The 21,035-nt window shown below is 36.5% G+C and overlaps 1 protein-coding gene across 3 annotated transcripts in view; it reads left to right on the plus strand.

Moving 5' to 3' along the window:
- PMCA (plasma membrane calcium-transporting ATPase 3) overlaps positions 1-21,035 on the plus strand; it is an 805,979-nt gene that overhangs the window by 127,948 nt on the left and 656,996 nt on the right. For all 3 annotated transcript variants that reach the window (XM_069838528.1, XM_069838532.1, XM_069838529.1), the window contains exon 3: positions 16,738-16,784. The gene's annotated coding sequence lies outside the window, so the exon portion shown is untranslated. The remainder of the gene's footprint in view (positions 1-16,737; positions 16,785-21,035) is intronic.

Genomic DNA, 21,035 nt, shown 5'->3' on the forward strand with positions numbered 1-21,035 from the left:
TGGAAGACCGTCCGTTAAAATATGGCGTAGGAAACTTCTGCCTCATCCCTGCAACATGACTACTTCGTATGTTGGACTGGACGTCAAACTTTCCTTCAGTCGAGAATTAATTTCACTAGAATAAAATTTCCTGATTAGTTCTGAGTAACAAGTGTTGGCTACACAGTGTTATCCTTTCAGTTGTGTAGCGATGACAAACCAACTTATGCATCATTTCAGTTTTGTTCGTGGGTGGAGTGTGTAATACTGTGTAATTTCGCTGAGCTACATGTACACAGTGGGGAAAAAATTCTCTGCGTAAACTGTTAAAGATAACAGAAAAGACTAAAAATACGCTTGTGAAATACGTCCATCCAAATGTCGAAGTACATGCTCGTTCTTGACGAACCTGGTGGTAAGCAACGCCATGCCTGGAATCTGCTGCACGAGCATCTCTTTCATTCGTTTTGTTATTGAGAAGACGGAGTGAACCTGTGAACTGACCTTGCTGACCTGCTAGACTTCTTTGTAGGGAGCCAGATCTGCTCAGTGCCGACTCTGAGATGGATCTTGTAGCACGTATCGCTGAAGAAGACACATTCATAATAAAAAGCACCTGATACTTTCAATCTCTTGTGCGTCTTTGTCGTCTTTCTAACGAGATTATTGGCGGTGACGTTGAACTGTTGTTGTAATATGCTAATAAGAAATAACCAAATAAAAATGGAAAAGACACTTGCTTCTTTCTTGATTCTCAACCATACCTAGCACACTGCAGCAGTCTCTGAACAAGTTGACTAATTGCTCCTTGCGGATTATGATCTGTAGCGTTTCCGACGCATTCAAGGTCTGTACTTGTTTAGAAAACTTAACTTTATTTCTTTGCAGTTACACTCAGCATTTAACTCATCGAATTTTCTTAACCCTATATATGCAGGGACATTATTTTATTTTTACTAACATTTTTAATATTAACTTGCCTATACCTTTGGATCAACGCCGTTTGCTACCCCCTTCCACGACTGGAGTTCGATGACACTGGCGTAATATACAAACAAATCACTTTACTAGGTATAGGAGGGAAGAAAAGTAGTTCATCCATTTACGTAAACTAGGAAATATTGCGCTTTTGAGTTTGATCATTTTCATTAGGTTTTTATTTATTCAAAATACAGTAGGCCTACTGTATTAACAATGAGTGTTTTTACTCACGAACTGAGCTGTCCATGTGGACGTATTCATTATGCAGTGTATATTATACTGTCTGCAGCACATTAGCGTACAATATAGAGAACGAAGTCAAATTGAAAAATAATCATAATATGGATATTTAAACGCATTTTTGAAAATGGTGGCCGTTCATTTCGATACAGGCTTCAGTTCTAATGTGCATATTATCGCACTATAGACTATTACACCTAATTCCAATTACCAGTTTCGTTCTTCGTACTAGTAACTCATGTTGAAATAATTCTATCCTACTCTGTAAAAGAGTACCTTACGTACTGTAAATTCAATCTTCACTTCTGCCCGATCCGAAAAGACAAAATTACTCAGACATACTATATACTGTCCGTCCAAGTGGTTATGTCGTAGAAAGGGAGGAAATCACGTGACAGTTAATTAGTTAACGAGGCCCTTTCATTTAAATTATTTTAAATAGTTGTATAATATTACGTAGACATCCAATACCTAACAGAAATTAATGTTCTCAGAAAAGAGCTAAGACAGTCCAGCCACTAGCTGGCAAATAAAAGCTGGTGGGGGAAACCGGGATGCGACGTAGGCAAATGGACGACAGTACCTGTGCGAAAATGATTCAGTACTGAAATCTCTTTCGTCACTGGAAAACGCGAACATATTTTTGGAATGTACTGTTTACTGTGACCGTAAGGCTACTATGACTGTATATGCAGTCTTGGATCTGTGTGGAGGACGATTTAACTTCATTAGTAGAAGGGGTGGCAGTGAAGTACATTAAAAAAACTCAGGTAAAATAAAAATTGAAGTAAAAATAAAATGATGTCCCTGTATAAAGATGTTACTCGTAGGAAGGCTTCGTAGTTCTTCTGGGGTATTTATAAATTGATTACACATGCAATTTGGAATAAATGTTATCGGATATTGAGATTAGCGTGTTTTAATGCCGTTAATTGCATTATCTTCAAAAACTGACTAATCAATTTTATATTTTCTGACGAGACAGCTCGAAATTAAAATAAATTGCTTCTACGAGGGTTGTCAGAATGCAATTTGGTTATAAATAAATCTTTGTTATAAAAATTATTGAAGAAAGTAAACAATCGCAGGCCCCTAATATTTTATAATAAAATTATTCACAACATTGTTTTCAAAATGTTTAAACATTTCCCAACACTACGTAATGACTGATAAGATTGCAAATGACACAATAGTTAAGAATGAAATAAGTTTCAGCCTCCGAAAGGAAGATCGCACTTACACACATGCAGTCCCTTGCCAGCTCAGCGACCATTGATACAAATATGTCACTGAAATGGCCGCCGTAGTGAGGCGTATGCCAATTTGGAAACTTATTCTCTGATTTTCTCTAGTTTTTATCTATAAATTACTTTCCGAGCTACACGTGAATTTACATATCTTGAAATGAATGTTTTCTCTAATTATTTATAATCACATTTATGCTCAAGTGTTGAGTCAGGCAAGAATCTCCCACATTCTGTAGGAGGATTTTTGTAGTAGTGGCTCGTGAGATGTGATGGAATGATGGTAGGAAAGGATGAAAGGGTGAAATTGCTTCAACTCAATCATATTCCAACACAAAATTCCAATTGGAATATTCTGGATTTTACACGTGGAAAGCAGTTACTTGGGTCTTCATTTAAGGATGCAAAATATTAATCATTACGATGATTCATAGATGAATAAAAGAAATCATTTATAATTAAATTTCTGATTCTTGAAAAGTGTTAAGAAACTTTGTTTCCAAGTTTCACGTTGAATAGCGTTGAATTTTAAGTCCAGTACTAGCAAGGAAACCTTTAACTATGTCACGTTGAGATTCATTTCCAAACTTTTCACTCTGAAAGGTCTTGTTAAGAAAAGGCATATAATAAAAATTAGCCCGTTACCTACACTGCCAGGCCCTTCTTTTGGAGGTAACATTATCGGATGGAACCAGTTGAGCGCCTCACACTATGTAGATAGGCACACACTTCGCCAACACATGATGTTTACGTAGCACAGCAATGTTGGGAAGAAAAGTTAGGAACAGATCAGTAAAGGCTAGTTCACAATAAACCGGGAACGGAAACGACAACGTCAACGAGAACGGAAATAATGTTAAAATAAATGCATTTAAACATGAACATTCACAATAGTTAATTGTGAATGCTCACATTTAAATACATTTATTTCAACAATATTTCCGTTCTCGTTCTCGTCCTCGTCGTTTCCGTTCCCGGTTTATTGTGAACCAGGCTTAACGCTGAACTCTATACGTGAAAGTCATTCGGACATTATACTTACAAAATGTTGTCACACTCGTCATTTTATATTTATAAAACAATATTATTAAAATAAAACGAAATAATATTTTGATCTAGTAGGCACATAATGGGCATCCGTTAGGTGACTGTATTTCCCAGTTAGACATTGATACGAATGACCTTAAACACACATGATTATATTATTAAGAGTATTAAGCAACATAATCGACAATGCTTTATTTATGTACAATTATCTTTGCGTATTCATATAGGCCTACTCTACTATGAACAATCTTTAATTGAAAATACGCTACTGTTCTAACAGCTTACAATGGAGTTCCGGAACTTACAAGACGTTTCCAATAACAGTAGTCGTCATTGGTCCCTATTTTTTGGAAGGTGGAAATCAGAGAACTGTTACGGTGAATGGTGAACGGTATCGACATATGTTACAGGCATATAGAGGCGCACTAAACAGTGGTGATATGTGGGTTCAACAATATGGGGCTATGGCCCATACTGCCAGACACACACTGCAGTTGTTGAGAAATTTTTTCCCAGGGGACGCATAATTTCTCGGTTTGGAGATATTAATTGGCCGGCTCGATCCCCAGATCTAACAGCTACTGACTTCTTTTTGTGGGGACACACACTATCCAGGATCTGAAGAAGAGGATACAGACTGAAGTGCAAGAAATCAACGAAACCGACCCCAGGTTTATTGCAAAGTGTCATGAACAATTTGCGTGTAAAATTACAACAGGTCATAAGATACCACGGGGATCACTTGAAATGTGTAATTTTCAAAAGATGAAGACGTTCCGATAAATTGCATTATTGAAACTACATACTGTGTTATTTTTTTAATTTTTAAACCTTATAGTTCCTTTACAACAGCATGTTGAATCTCGTCAGAACCAAATGCCGGACCCTGCTGTTTATAAAATACATCTAACACAGTATAACTAAGACTGTTAGCCACTTCACTGATTTTGTTGGTTTCTGTGTTTGTTTATGGTATAAATTGTAACAATGATTTATACGTTTATTTATTGTATACAATTTTACTTCTATATAGTAGATTTTAACCGTGACTGATGATATTTTATACAGTTTCAGTTTTTATGTAAAATATTGTAACAATTTGTTTCTAGTCTTTTTGAGTATTTTCATTTTTCATAGCAGTGGTAATATTTATTTCAAATTTATGAAGCCCTATTTTGTATTCTGTATACGAAGGCTATAGTTTAGACTAATCATGACAACAAATAAACACTTAAATACAGTAATTAAAGCCTTGAGTGAAATAAATGAGAAAGTTATACCAAGAGTTCTTTTGAAAAATATGTAGTACATATAGGATGTCCATAGGTGACGTTGCAATTTACGACATACGTAGTAAGATATTGTCTATGCGTATAAAAATACAGCATATTCAAATAATAGATATTCAACAGATGGATATCACCACAAAAGCACTTGAATACGTCTACATTCTTAAATTTGAATCATCCAAAATAATCTCAAAATTTGACATGGCCACATATAAATTGCATACTAATAAAGTTTGGAGATTGTGCTTTGCTTTTCATTCTACCCACACTTGAGGAAAATACAAGTTTTTCGTAATTGAAATGTTGTGACTTTCAGTCCAGTGTGAATTCCAAGTATAATTAACTACTTACTAATTTAATATGAGGTGGAACACTTCGTGCGTAAAATAAGGTAGATCTGCAGGTCACCTGTTTCTTCATTGCCTACAATGCTTTTGTGTCCTCAACCCAGAATAGGCATATAGTATTGAAATACAGATCTTATTTTCAAAGTAAGATAGAGAAGATTCTTATTGTTTTAACTGACTGAATTGCAGCTTGAGAATCAGATTATATACAGGAGTTTAATTTGTCGGTACTGTAATACTCCGTCTTGTTGGTTGAAATATGGCGAATACATAGTGCATCTGGCTGTAATCGATGGATAGATGAATATATTTGTGTGCCATCATTTTGCGTGTAATAGATTGAAATCGCTTTTAATAGTTTTATCATATAATTTTAGTTTGATTACTGAATTTTAATTGCAGGATGTTGTAACTAAAGCTGGAAGTATAAAATGTCAACGCTTGCTCGTGAATGGAGAATTAACGGTGATTATGAAAATAATAATAATAATAATAATAATAATAACAATAATAATAATAATATCTCAACTTGTATATTATTATTATTGCACTGTAATTTCGAGAAACTGTATTAAACATGCCTCTAACTTTATTTCAACTTGAAACAAATTATTTTTCGTAGATGTATCATTTCACCGGAAAGACAGCTTTGGTAAAATGATTGAATAAGTACAAAGCTATAATAATGCCTTCATGTCACTTTTCTTCCTTTTAATCTTTAATGGCAATGTTCTCCAACATAAATCGTTTTTAATATCGTAATGAAAGTGTGCATGTTGTAATATATCTAGGGATGAATAATTTAGAAAGGCGCTTTATGAGCTATTACTTTAATTAAACACGAATTATTTTAACTTTTGCATTTAAGAGCAGGAAATTGCATAATCTTCTTTCTCGCTTTCAATATCATCTAACACGTTTGCAGGACTTATTCTCCTATATATATTTATTTTAATTTCTGATTGTACGAAGTACAAAGAGGAAGACAGTGTTGCGATGTTGCGAACAACGGCTTTCGACATTTTCATGGAAATAGGCTACGTGTGTTCAGTATCCATGATATCTAAAGCAGTTTTGGACACGCGTACTGTTCGTCTGTGTTTCCTTAGCGAATTATGCTAAGCTTTTGGTCGGTCTTCTCCGAATTCGGTGCGTAGTATTAAATTTACCCGGGAATAATTCAAATGGAATATATGAGTTTAAGTAAATTACTATTTAATTGGAATTGAAAACACGGAGCGTTGCGTTGCTGCCAGACAAATCCAAAGGTCTGTTTTCTGGTTTCTCCGGTTACCCAGAATAGACTGACTAAGAAATAAAGTCTTCCCTAAGGTGAACTATTTACTATATGCACAATAATTTTTGCATTTTGTTGTAAAATTTCCAATGTTAAAAAGCTTTTGAGTGAGGGCAGATAAAGAGTATCCGAACATCTCGTTGCATAACTGGCTTTGTAAAACATTCGTGACGCGTGCGTGAACCGCTGAAGCGAATAGAAATTTGATTTTCAGCTTTTAGAAAAATGTCACTAAAATGCAATTTTATTCATAAATAGAAAATTAATGTTAGAAAATATTATGTTTTTTTATTTCCTTAAAAATGAATTAAACATAGCCTCTCTACTCATGTTAAACCGTATAGTATATAGACGATCCGGCTCCGTGGTAAAACGGTAGTCTAACATTAGGGAGGTCCCGGGATGAGCCAAACTCGTCGTGGTTTGTAGTGATTTTCTGTCACAAATAGGGCCAGGATTCATGTGCAAATGCATATTCTACTAGACATTTAAAAGTAATATAAAAACTTTTTTACACGTTTTGAGCGTCTATGATGACGAATAAGCAAAGTTGATCCTGCATATTTTTGCATATTTTAGGCGTTCCAGCACAAAATAGACTATTGTCCATATATTTATTTCAGGATTTTTTAACATAAACATTCAAATTTCCATATTCTGTAAAAAAAAATATATTCTGGATTGTTTGATTACACTGAACAACAAAAGTATTTACTTTTTGGCTTGCTCCGAAATAAAAATAGCTGAATATTGCTAATATGTATGCCTTAAATCTGAGTTTAAAATCCAAATTGCCCCATCACGTACCATTTTCCGGGGAAAATGAATTGATTTTTTTTATGACAAAACGTATTTGTTTTTCATTTTTCGCTGCTACTGATAAAATTACAACACACTAGGGATTTAAATTCCTCATAATACTTGAAAAATGTGTACTGGATACAAAAATGACGTAACACTCTTTCCCACTCACTTGCTGTCTCTCTCTGGGCCTCGGCAGGGCAGCCACGGGGCATCACGGGGGCTGCCCCCCCCCACTTGGAATAGTCTGGTGTAGGCTTATATAATGTATAGAAATGCCTGTAGTAACTCCGCCATTGCCAGTCCCCAGCCCGGATGAGAGAGGAGGAGTGCACACACGATTATATTTAAATACTTATTACTCATTACAGGTTTATTAAGACCTGCTACGAAACCATGTTCTCTCGAAACCGGAGTGTCGTGAGATGATGTCTGTATTGAACCAAGTTCTTTTACAGTAGAGAGCCGTAAAGTGAAAGAACCAACGTTTTCTGAAGAATCACGTTACCCGAGGGAGGGGCATTCTTGCCATGCCGTTACGTTGATGAGTACATGCCGTACCGAGCAGTTCGAAAGACAGACTTAGGAGATGTATGGTTCAAGATAACTGGAATAACAGTATATGCCGGACATTGTGCAGCTGAGATATTTTCAAAAATACTTTTTTCCTCTCTTGTCCATGGACAATAAATAATTCACACAACCATCGTGAATACATGTTTTGTTTCACGGTATTCATGTTCAGATTCAGGAGTTCCTGACTTCTGAATAGCACTATACACTGCAGGCAACTCTGGCTATAATGCCGACTGACCCAATTGTCTTACCGACCAGAGTGACGTGTCCAACAAGAGGGGCTGTCTGCACACTGACAGCTCTAAGTAGCCTCCCAACCTCTCGATAAGTTCAAGTGCTGCTGATGGCAGTAGAGAGAGCGCGTGTTGAAATCAGCTGAATTCAGCGACCCCAGAACGTGAAAGAGTACAGTTTAAAACGCAAATAAATTCCGGTTTGGGCGCTACAATATTTTATACTGTGGAAAAACTTTATGAAACGTCGATAAAGATTCTATCGTTGGTTTACTTCTAGAATCTCGTAACTTCATTTGAGGGAATTATACAACGTAACTGTTATACCACATCTAAGAAGTGTTATGCAATTGTTATTTATAAAATATAAAAACACAGTAGACACAAGGTTTATCGGCAAACGCGCATTGACAATATACACAAACTTCACCTCTAATCCGACATTCAAGAAAAGTTGGAATTACGAGGTTTCAGAAATAAGCCGACGATAGGATTATATAGAGCTCTTAAACATTTGGGGTGCTATTCATAGACATTTCGCTAGCCCGGTCTACGAGCGTGCTAAACAGGATTCATATCATATCATATCGCTGACACTGGTTTATGAATACGAAAAACGTTAGTTCGCTGATCATCCACCGAAAGCCCGCGCTAAGAATGTCTATGAATACGGCCCTTGTTGTTTAGACAGACACATGACGAAACTTACGTAGAATTATCATGACATGACATCGGGCTTCTAAACCAGCTATAAATCCTTCTGGTCTAACGTATGAAATTCACAGCGTTTAGATGGTTTTTGGTTTCGAATCTTTAGTAGAATACCAGTGACGGCAATGAACCTGCGGGTTCCTTAAAAGCCATAAGTAAATAAGTAAGTAAGTAGAATATCAATTAAAGGTCAAAATGAAGAGAAAGTGCTTTCTTGTACTTTACCGCTTGTTCTATAACTCTATGGAGCTTCCAGTTTAATTGTCGAGTCCCTTGCGACGATCACCCAGTCGCTTTGATTCTCGAGTTAAGTACTCCAACATTTCGTTTATAGTAGTTAAGTTAATGACGCTGAAACAAAAAAGCTCTCATTTGGCGTCGTTAAAATTGATGATAGCTGGATGAGATTTAGGCGAGGATTCGGGTTTCTAACCCGTGCCGTCCGCCGTTGTGGCTGAGGGGTTAGCGAGTCTAACTTCGAACCCAGCGGTCCTGGGTTCGATTCCCGATTAGAACGAGTTGCCTAGGTGAGGTTTTCTCGGGATTTTCCCCTCACTGCTATGGATGAATTTCAGGTAAATTTATCAGGCGATTGTAACCCTACTCATCTTCGCCACTTCCTTTCCTCCCCCATCATCCTTTCCTAATCATCCCGTTTCTGGTTTTTCAGATCACTCTACAGGCGGCCTCCCGGAACTACTGGATCTTTCGACCGGCCTCCGTGGAATGTTGCTAAGCGACGTTGGATGGCTTCTGCAACGAGCACCCGAGGCGAACCTACTCGGGGGAGGAGTTTCGCCTCGGACAAACAGGGGGGCCTTGGGATGAGTTGCCGAAGCAGGCATGGTATATGGATTTCTGTTGGCTGTAGGGACCGGTCGTTAGGGAGCCATGTTGTTGGGTTGGTGCGCGTAGGGGATCTATTGCACGCAACTCATTACATATCGAGTGTTAGCGCAATAGATCTCAACAGGTCGCAGTGTTGGGCCATCCGTGCTCCCCCTCACTTAAATTCCAATTCCAACCCGTGCCAATCACAAAGTACAGACCTGTGGCTACTGTACTGCACGCACCTGAACACAAAAAAATTCTTCTTATTTAGATATTGTGTTCATTTCCTCATTTTTGCATACTACTTTTTGTCTGGAACAATTGTTTCATTTATTCCTTACATAGAGAATAAAGGCGAATTTTGATATTGCAGTAATTGACTTGGAATATTTGACATAAATAAATAGGACATGAATGTTTTCCAAATCCCTGACACCAGAAACGCAATTTTCAACTTGCAGCATACCTATCTGACTGTTGAGGTTTGTCTGCGGTGCAGAGTGGATTCTATTCGTTCTCATTAGGCCTATCTGCGAATCGATTAAGGAATCGTGTACACCATTGAGGTTCAAAAATAAACTTTTATTATTTCTTCCTTTTAATAAAGTTTCTTGTTCAGTTTTATGAAAGAAATTAAGATATCGCCAATTCTTCTCGATTAACTACGTAAAACTAGGTCTAGCCCTTTAGGCTGCAGTTCTTCGCGCCCACTTAAGTGGCTGAGCTCATTTCTCGTAACATACATTTTTAATCCGTTTTACACATAAGTCGTACACTTTTAGATAATGAAGTTTTCCGAGGTTGTGTATTTTATAGACGAGAATAAAATTTACCTTTATCACTGTTTCAGCTTTAAAGGTTTATTTTTATAACTTTACTTTTTAAACAAAAAGTAAAAAAAGAATAAATAGTTCACTGAAAAAATATCAGGAAAATTATTTCTTATTTATATACCGAAACGATAGTTTTGTTAAAATGTCCATTGTGAATAAAATGAAGCAGACATTTAAAAATAGTGAGCATTATATGAGATATCAAGAAAATGGTACTCCCTTACGCAGATCATATACACCGAGTTAAAAGAGCATACATCATTAACTATAAAAGCATTCTTAATTATACAAATTGTTTAATGATATAGAAGTATCATGTAATCACTGCACCAAATTTAATAAGAAAATGAGTTCGGGTTAGGAAGTATTAAACTTTAAATATTTCTAAATTTAGACAAGTCAGTGGTGTACCTGTACATACTTATGAAATACAATAATTTTACTAAGAATATTAAGTACTTATTTGAAAATGTTTATATTATACCTTTTCAATTACTTAAATTCGGATCAGACGGTTATTTTACAACTTTATCAAGTATATATTACGAAACGATATACACAGTATGTCTCCAGGAATGTTTTTTAGAAAAATGATTGTTCACTTACGGAATTATACACTTAGTCCTTAAAGTGTTCGAGGAAAAATGTCAGTATTTCAAGATATATTGTGAATAATTATTCTGTCATAATTACGCATTAACTAGAAGTTGTTGAATTAGAAGAAAATGACGCCTCACTTTTGAAGCAAAATAATGATAAAACGTTGTTGTTGATGATGATGATGATGATGATGATGATGATTATGATAATAATAACAATAGTAATGATAATGGTAATGATGTTAATGGTAACAGCAATAATAATGTCTTATGTAATTATACCTCCAATGTGAAACAAAAACATTACAATGTTTAAATATTTCTACATCAATTAAATTTTAAAATTTGTGAGACTGTGAACTTTATGGGAAAACAGGAAAACAAACAAACACAAAATACATTGTTTGTCACAAAATGTCACAATGTGCTCCAACAAACTATGCTCGTATTTCGTCTCAAATTATGTATACGGTAGCTAGGATCATGTGGTTTTGGACAAATTCTGCGCCCTATACATTACATTACATCACATTACGGAAATACAGTCTCAGAAGCTTAATATTCTTACATATGAATGTATTAATATAACAAACTCGCTTGGTAACACAAAAAATACTGGATGTTCATTTCAAAGTATCATGACGTCACTGTCGTGAGTCAGCGATATGAAGCGAGTTTCAGCTTTTATATCAGAGAAGTTGCCTATTAATGAAGGCGTTCAATCTGAACTTGAGAACGTGTACGGTATACCTTGAACGTCGTAGCAACAGATGGCGGTCTGTATGCTACCATAACCTCTTTCGAACTGTGTTTTGCGCGGGCAAGTCGTACGCAGGGTATTTGTTATCATCGGTTCCGTACGGCAACATTCCACAATACAAATCAAATGCTCCGTGTCCATGTTGACCGTCCAAGTTAATGTCAACAAATACGTAAGTAATCGTCTTAACCCTCTCCACATATCTCCACTCACCTCAGTACGTGTTTCCAAACAGTTCACATTCCTGCCACTACAGGCGTTACCGTACGTATCGGTAAATACTCTTCAGAATGAACGCCGTACTTGCTAGGCAACTTCTCTGGCACATATGTAATACGCCTCTGTGGTAGTGTAGGAAGATTGAATTCTCTAGGCTCAACGACTAGCCACATGACGGTATACAGCGAGCCATGACACACTTTGAACTGAACACGCAGTAAAGTAGAAACAAGTTATAAAATAAAAATACATAATTAGTTAAGATAATATAACTGAGCGTTCATTTAGTCTAAGGGAAAACAAATGTTATTGCTGGCAGTACTGTTATCATGAAGACAAAAGGGACGTAAGAGGCGATGAAGTGTAACTCAGATTACGGGACAGATTAGAATGCATTGTGCTGTCAATCAGGTCTGAAGGGAACTGAACAAATCAGGAACTAAAACGAATACAGGACAGCGCTGAAGGCGAATTTCTGAGAAAGAACCACTGCAATCTCATTTACGAGTAACTGCAAGTGGAGCTCAAGAACTCATAAAAGAAATGGAACTTCGTGTATCTCCTTTTCTCAAAACCAACGTGGATTATGCCATAGGCGAACTCTGTTTTCTCCAAAACTTTACAAGACAATCAGGGTCTCTTCGATACTTCGGTTTAAAAAGTGACTTTGGCAATGTTACCTGTATATAGCGACTTCGTGATCGATTATAATTAGTAACGAGACGATTTATTCAGTAGGTATGCACATGAAATAAAATTTTATTAGAAAATTATTAGGGTTTCACTTTAAATCAAGTCATAAATAGTGATCTATTCCGAATTAAATGAGACTGATTTCTTCGTGACTTTTCTATTCTTAGAATAGACACAGAATTATTTTTATTCTTGACTTAGATTACAATTTAAATTTTGTCGTTTCGTGGACAGAATCTATTCAGATAGACAGGTAAGATCCCTTTTATTGATGGATTAGCGAGTACTAGGACTAACCAACCCTCTTGCGGAAGTGAATATTAGTATTTTAACGTTCCACTTGACAGTACTGCTGGTTATTTGAAAAGGAAGGGATATACTTAGAATCTCATTAAAACACTATTTTTTTATTTATATTACTTTTAAGTAGACAACGATTGAGGAGCAGACATGGAAAACGGTATAAGTGCCTCCGAGGTCAAATTTTGTTTTTGTCACTGAATGTGATATATGTAGCAGCGCCAATGTCATAGTAATGGATATGTGTCAAACATCCTTCCATGTAGTCAAACGAGTGCATTCTAGATGACACTCGATATAAGTCCCGTAGTATAGTCCTGATGAACGATATAAGAGCCACCTAGTGTATGTTCTGTGGAGGGTTACTCGCTGTGTTGATCTGCAGTGAATGTAGCGGTTTTGTAGCATTTATCATGGATAATAACAGGCCGCTAACTATAAAAGTATCCAAGGCAAAGAAGTGTGTAGAAAATAGGAAACTACGGCAGCAAGGGAAACCATACACAACTGCTAAGGGAGAGGGTTTGTAAAGCCATGGCTCCTGATGAGATGCAGGACATTGTAAGGTCGGCCAGAATTAAAAGCATTCAAAGTTATTACAATGAAATCTGAAGACTTCTTGGATGTGGCTCAGAAGCTGATAGGGCTCTAAATACGTTAACATTGCGCATTACTCAAGTATCATGGATTCGAGTTGCTTGTGATCATCCAACATTGATCCTTACCAGGAATGACTTGAGTGATTCTGAACAGTGGAAGACATGTCAGTTTCTAAGGAGGGGACGAACAGTGCAGTCTATTACAAATCTGGAGAAGTTTGCTATGCTGACTCCTAAGAACTCTTTAAAGGCAGACCTTCTAGCAATGCTAGATTCCATGGACACTAAGTACCATTGTTTTTATAAATTTGTTTTATTTAATGTATATAATTATCAGGTAAAATTCAATGCATATCAGAAAACGATCTATCCAATAATTCAACAAGCAGATAAACGGTATGCCCAAAAACACTGTCAAAATGTAACAGGGTTACTACGGTATGGGTGTGAAATAAGTGTATGATGGTACATACACCTTTTTAATGGACTTTGATTTCTGTGATGGACTTATCCAGAACCATTTTAAAGGAAAAAATGAGCGTGAGAGAAAATAATTTTTTGTACTGGGAAAATGTTCCTGAACAAAGGTCATAAGCTCGTAAGCTTTTCGCAAAAAGGACTTGGACATCAATATCTTAAACGTAACAAACGGAAGTTGAGGAAAATAATTACAGGTGTACTTATTGGGCTTATTCCTCTAAAGTATTATCTTTGAAAGCTGGGAAGGCTCGAGTACTGCGCCCGATTAGGAGAGAGACGATCACAAAAGGAAATTTCATCAATGAAAGGAATATTAGCATGTGAGATTATTTAAAATATAGATCCTAGGAGGATTTTTGTTTAGTCAAATGTCCGCAAATAGGTTTGAACCTCATAAGTGGCACCAATAAGTCATCGAGGCAACTAAGCCAAGAGATAATGGGGTATGGCAGTCAGTTTCTATAAAAACTTAAATGTTACCAAGGAAACGTAAATTAACACAACATTTGTTTTAGGTCGTAAGTGACGGAAAGAAAATCAAAGCCTTTCCATTCCTATTCCTGTGACCAGGTTTCTTCCCAGCTCCTTTACACTTCATAATATTAGAGTGCAAAAATACATTACACAAAAATTTCAATAATTATGGAAGTACTTAAGCATCCAAGAATGTTATAAAATGGAGTGCAGATCGTGCAGCGAGTTGGATGTTCTTACTACCGGGAACAGTCTGTTGGTGTTAGGGTGCGGCTACTTTAACCTCGTGAGAGATGTCGGTGATTGTGACAGGTGATTTCAGTTCCCCTCTGCATTCACCGATCCCCACTCTCTCCACTCTTGTGCGCTTTCAGTTCCTCCGTGACACGCCTTTGTTTATGCCTTCATAATCCACTCAAACATGCACTTTGCCTCTTTCAAGAGAGGGCAGCTGGCATACCCGAAGCCAATTTTTCTGTGTCAGGGATGCCAAGAACGTACTTTTGCAGCATCAGAGTACTTCATTTTTTTGCGTCGTATAATGCGAATAAATTCTTAATTGTTTGTTAAAACTAAGTTCTGCTGTCTGTTGAACAAAGGAAGCATTATTCAATTTACGTTCATATAAGGAATAGAGCGTTCTTCATTTATCATGTATAAACTTGTTGAAAATAAACGTGGCAAAAGTGGAAGAATTGTTTAATGCTGAATTGAAGCGTAGTAAAATATTGTTACAGTGAAGATTAAAGAACACTTAAAATTGATTTATTCACTTGTGAATTAATTTTTAGGAGCATCATTTTAAAATGAGTTTTCTCCGTCTTACGGAGTGCTGCATTGGAGTTAAATCGCTCGCTTGAACTCGGTCGAATGTCGCACCCTCGAGCGAGATAAGATCGATCGTGATACGCTTGTAATAAATAGAAGCACAGTACAAGGTCATCTCACCGACATGTCTTATCTTGTATGGAAGGCGACAGATAAGATACACATATGTTTTGCCCACACGGTAAAAATAAGGCTTTATTTTCTGCGTTTATGACAAACGTTAATGAAAAGTCTAATGGAACGTACCAAAACAGTAACATGCATTTATAAATAAAATAGTATGAAAAAATTCGATATACAGTTATTATTGCTAATTAATAATTATTCAATATTTGTTTTACCACATATATAATATGATAGGTCCATACATAGTGTTCCGCCTATATTCTGCGACAATGTAGCAACGTTTTACATATAGCAGTAGATTAATAACAATATTAGTACAGCGATAACGTCACAGAAAATATAATAAAACGAAAATAATCATGCTGCACAACTGTTACAGACGTAAAGATTGATACACTAATTATTAGAGATTATTATTAGAGATTATTATTATTATTATTATTATTATTATTATTATTATTATTATTACTACTACTACTACTAGAAAACCTGATACAGTTCTTGCATTATCGTAATTGTATTCTCCGTTTATAATAATTACATTTACATCCAATAACATCTATCAGATGTGGCAAAAAAAAAAATCAGTCCTGTTTGGAAAAAAAAAACATTTCCCTACAACATTTATATTACATTTTAAAGCAAGTTTTGTAGTTGTAGTATGGAGAGGTTAGTTAAACACTGCAAAATTTTGAAATGATAAACATCTATGATGTTACTACATAGTTCATCACTGTAACAAGAACGAATGTCTAACGCTCGGCTTATACCGTTCAAGAATTTATCGCTCGCAACAATTTTACCCATCATGCATGTGCGCTACCTATCGGATTATGCTATGAACTACTTGGCGCTCGAGCGAAAACGTCCGATGCAGACCTCTGCGGCGTTTTAGTATTTTTCTCGTGAAATAAAAGAATAAGTCTGCTCCTTTTTTACACCATACTAAGATGAGTAATACTTGTTTTGTTACGCTGTCACTGCAGATTTTAATTCTGCGTAGAATGTGGAATAAATGCTACATGTTAAACTTTTCAAGAACGGAGACAACACGTTTTTCAACTATACTTTCTTTATTATATAAAATGTTTAAATTAACAATTCCGGGAATTATCCAGTACTGTGTTGCACTATCATTAAAATCACTGAGTGCTAATTTTACGATTTTTTTAGAATACTTCATGGCTAAAGAAATCCCTAGGTAGTCATATAATTTAAAATGGTGACGTATTAATTTTCTCTTCTTTCAGATTGTTGCGTGACCGCCCAAAACGAAGGGTTCCCTCTCCGACTAGAGGTAAGTATTTTTCTTTTCACTAATATATATATTGCCAGACTTCTCATAAAACAATCGCCAAGTTTTTCCCAATATATTTACAGAATTTTACGTAGTCAAAATATTCCTACAGTTTTAATCACTAGACAGGAAACAGACGAGTAGTGACGATGTTCATGCATATGGAATTAACTATTTTCCATATAGAATTATCATCACTTACCGGTAAATACCGACTAAGTGACATTATTCCCGCTTCAGTTCCCGATAATTAAAAGCCGCTCAGCAGAGATTCTTTGACGAACTGACCACTGCTCAGTTAAATACTTAATTTCATATTAAATAATATACAAAATGTTTCAAAAGTAAGTAATGTAAGTTGATCATATCACACATTTTTAGCCTTCCTTCAAATCCGTAAACTATCCCTTTACGAAAGGAATTGCATCTTTAAAATAAGCAATAAAGTTGGAAACGGTTGCTTCAGTGTGGCATCAACTTAATAGCTTTCGAAAAATATTTTAGTAAAATATATTTCTACAAAAGTAGTTTTATCTGACAATTGCTATGGGATTTATTATTATTATTATTATTATTATTATTATTATTATTATTATTATTATTATTATTATTATTATTTAATCTCCAGATACATAGAAACACTCTTTCACCATGAATTATGTTATGCTTAAAGTTTGATACACAGGAAAACATACATTGCATTCACCAAGCATAAATACTATATTATGAGAATAACTTCAAGGAAAAATTGTTCCGGGCCCGGGTATCGATCCCGGGACCCTTCGCTTAGCGCACGAATGCTCTCCCGAATGAGCTACTACAGGAACTATATACGACACCGTCACAATTTTTCCTTTATATCCACACAACTCAAATGGGCTGACAAGACCCCAGAACCCAACTTTGAGTTCACACAAATTCTGTGTAAATTCGTTACTGAAGGTACGTTAACATGAAGCCACAATTTAAGTCACACAGAATTTGCCGGTGGCCTAAAGAAATTTCATAGATTTAATTACCCAAGAAAGAAATTCGTCAATGAACGTTAAAAATGTTTAAATATACTCCGACAATTCGGTTCAAGGAAATCTCGTTGTTTATTATTTACGATAAAATTGTTGTCGTAACAAAGTAAGCCTACCAAAATTGTGTAACGTATTCTGAGCTTTCCCGGAACCATGAATTCACGATGCGATTCGTGACAAGACTGCTTTAATTATGCAAGAGAGACACAAGCTAACCGAGAATAGAGATCATTGTAGCACTTGGGAATATCGACCCATCTTGTGCATGTGCTCTGATACTGTCTCAAAATCCATTCCAAAGGAACAGTGATTTTTTTTCAAACTAGTTCGAGAGTTCTTTGGTTTGTTACATATCTTTCAATTTTAATGTTCACTGACCATTCCAATCAAATGTTTTTTTGGCTTAGCAGTAACTCAGTGAATGAGTGAGTGAGTGAGTGAGTGAGTGAGTGAGTGAGTGAGATGGCCTGTTGGTTTGTGGCTAAGGGATCTGCCTTCCATTCCTAGACAATCATGTGAGAATTTTGGAATACAGAGCGCAACGGCTGTGGAACTGTACTTCTAGTGTTTCCATCTCTTAATGACTATGGACCAATGGCGGGCATTCCTGCGGCATTACCGCAGTGATGTCAGAGCTCAGCGAAGCATCAAACTTACCCCCTACCTTCCCCTTCCCCCACTCCATGAAAATACTGCGCGTGTACGTGGCGGATTATATTGGATTGCTGTACTTCGGAGCTTCACTAGTGATACAATGTTTTTCGCAGAATAGTATGAATCGAGAGGATATCACACTTACAAGAAAGGCGGTTCCTTCATTGCTCATGTTTAGGATCAGTTACAAATATTCAGGACGCGAACTTAAATATGTACAGTCTTAAAACAGATCACCTGTTATACGAGTTCAAAGAACGCAGATTCAGTGATTTTCAAAGGATGGAGAAAGATTTCAATATTTTTGCCACTCCTTTTCATGTTTAAATTGAAAATGTTATCCCAGAATTAAAGTTAGAGGTACTGGATTTGCAGAATGATGGCTTCTTGAAAGCAGAATGTGAAGGTCTACTGGGGGCTAAATTTTTTTAAAAGATGTCCAGTACTACATATCCACTGCTTAGACAGTTCGCTTTAAAAATAATGAGTACCGTCATTTCCCATAACTTTGGTCCTCGAACAAAACTATTGTCCGCGATACAACTATTCAAATGTTGTAGGCCCTACTCCATAACGTAGTACCTCGTTCATCTATATTTTTGCTGTACTGTAGTTTGAAGTCAAGTCATTGCAGCTATCTACGATCGGTCTATGTTACTTCTACAATGATCTTTGAATGATTGTATCGTGGACCATATTTGTGTTCCAGGACCATCGTTATGAGAAATGACGCTATGTATTCATCAACCTACCAGTGCGAACAGCTGTTGTCTAAAACGAAATTTATAAAGTCCAGCCACAGATCCTACTTAAGCGATGCTCATCTCCTTGCGCAACTGAAAATAGCATGCACAGATATAAATCCCAATTTCGAAGAAATTTCTTTGAAAAATGATTAATTAAATATCACGTGAATGGACTATTCTAACGTATGTAGGTAGGAGTGTAGTGGCGCAACTGTCTGTAAATCCATCACTGCACTGTAGAGCGCAACCCCTCCCACAGTATGTAGTTGGCATTTAAATCCTGTCTTGTGGGTTGCGTTCATTTTGCCCACCACTGCCATAGACTATAGACTATAGACCTATCAGCATCCTACGTGCCCTATCCAAAACATTGGAACACATTGTACGCAAGCAACTGACGGAATACTTAAACAAATACAAACTTCTCGACTCTTATCAATCAGGTTTTAGGGCCGGACATAACAGATCCAGATGGTCAGCATCACAAAACAGGGCATAAGCCTATAAGGTAACACAGCAAGGGTATACAGAAACAAACAGGTTGTGTTACATTTCATGCTGGAAACGCCGCAGTTTATAAAATTTATCCATTTAATGTTTCCTTCATTCTTTCCGTATTTAAAAAAGAATTTTTATATACTTTTCATCTCTGACTAAAAAATTAGTGAAATGTTGTAACATAGATTTGGGTTAATCTGTAATGGACAGTTTGAGTGCTCACCGAGCGAGGTGGCTCATGTGTGAAGTACGGGACTCGGGGTTCAAATCCCCGGACCGACCAACCTGACTGTGGTTTTTCCATCGATTCCAAGGTTATTTAGGGATATCCCGGATTTAAATTTTCATTGCCACGGTCCATTTCCCTTCCTCCTCCCTGTAGAAAAAACTTTAGCTTTCATGTCATATTCATCTTCATCATCTCACGCCATACGCATATCCAGATCATGACACGTGTCTTCATCCGCTTCATCCTCTCCGAACCCAGAGACTGTTTCAGATCTCCAGCGACGGCGATCTAAGGATGGGATCTGCTAGTGGATCCGAAAATTTTAAAATGAAGTAAATGGAAAGTCAAGATTGGACATTTGAATGAGACCTTAATTACGTCTGCCCAGTTTGCAACATTTCAGAAATATATCAATTAACATGACGCAGTCCAAAGGAACTCACTTATTTGACACCATATTTCATCAGTGCATTCGTCGACTTCACAAATTCCACGGGGTCATGAGCTTGTGTATCACACGACACTTTGCGAATTGGTATGTAATTAGTAGGCCTATATGGTATCGCACTGACTCAAACCGCAGTTTCTTTGATGGCGCGCTGTTTATTGTAGGAAAGTGAGGAAAGGATTATTTTGAACTTCACCACTGGATGGAAAATACCAACACTCAGAAATCGTTACTCGGAGCGAATCATGTGACCGACTAAGAAAGTATTGTGACTCCAAGCCATTAGTTAAGAGTTGAGTACATACACAAGCTTTTATTATTTGACATTAAGGGACATGTATGATAAAACTGACAAAACCCACGCTCATAGTCGGATTTGTTCAAGGATGGACAGACGTGGCGAAGAAATTTGTCTTGTACGAGTAATTAACGTGCGAGTTTTTCTACTCTCCGCTGGTATGTTTATTTTATACATTTTCCATCATTGTGTCAAGAAGGATGTGCTACTCGCAATCTCATTCATTTTAATGTACGAATGAGCTACTTGCAAGCATTTCTAGTAATTGATCTGCAGTGATTGAGCCGAGCAGCCGTTGAACCCTTCCATGTCTTTGTGGCGACATTCCTCCATCTCGTACAATGGAGAGCATT

This window comes from Periplaneta americana, chromosome 10 (genome assembly GCF_040183065.1).
Source record: "Periplaneta americana isolate PAMFEO1 chromosome 10, P.americana_PAMFEO1_priV1, whole genome shotgun sequence".
NCBI classification, from domain to species: domain Eukaryota; kingdom Metazoa; phylum Arthropoda; class Insecta; order Blattodea; family Blattidae; genus Periplaneta; species Periplaneta americana.